Source organism: Castor canadensis, chromosome 7 (genome assembly GCF_047511655.1).
Source record: "Castor canadensis chromosome 7, mCasCan1.hap1v2, whole genome shotgun sequence".
Classification (NCBI taxonomy): Eukaryota; Metazoa; Chordata; class Mammalia; order Rodentia; family Castoridae; genus Castor; species Castor canadensis.
Window position 1 is genome coordinate 122885891 of NC_133392.1, and position 725 is coordinate 122886615.

At 32.3% G+C, this 725-nt stretch overlaps 1 non-coding gene across 1 annotated transcript; it reads right to left on the bottom strand.

Moving 5' to 3' along the window:
- Positions 1 to 242: 242 nt before the first annotated feature.
- On the bottom strand, positions 243 to 314 carry Trnat-agu (transfer RNA threonine (anticodon AGU)). The gene has a single exon. It is a non-coding gene; the product is annotated as a tRNA-Thr (tRNA).
- Between the last annotated feature and the right edge of the window lie 411 nt (positions 315 to 725).

Genomic DNA, 725 nt, shown 5'->3' on the forward strand with positions numbered 1-725 from the left:
TTTCCTTAGAAAGCACTGATCTTTAAAATTCTTTTATGCTGGTAGCCAGAAACTTGATTTGCTGGTCTTAGTAAAAGGTATAAGCTCTTTCAATGGATCTAATAAACTAAAAAGTATTTTGGAGAACTTTTTGGTGGGAATATTAAAAATTATAATGCTAATAAATTAATATTTGCTGTTTATAATAGTGGCCATATGTTTGAAGAACCATGAATTTTAAATCTTTAATATGCTGGGAATTTTTTCAGTGCTGAGGATTGAACCCAGGGCCTTGTGCATACTAAGCAAACACTCTACCACTGAGCTACATCAAAGCAATCATTGATCTTTAGCTAATGTTGTTATGTACAATTCTCTATTATATTGCCACTTTATTATTTTTCCTATGACATCTGTTAGGTTCCCTCTGAACTAAATATATATACACACATATATTCTTTTTTAAAGCTGTCTTTGTACAGTTATCTGCTTTTCTAGTAAGCACATGGTATATTTCAACAATTGTAGGCAATTTATACTTGCTCAGAACTATTTTTATTATTTTTAACTTCCTTTTAGCCAGTTCAGTGCTTTCTGCCATGTGGCCCTTTTCTGGCTTCACACTGAACAACTCCTCAGTCTAGTCCAGATGTCCAATTGTATTCACTAACCCTTTCAGAATGGTGCTGAGTTTCCTATTTTTGGATAAATATGTGTCTGCTGTATGTATAAAAGTATTATATGTA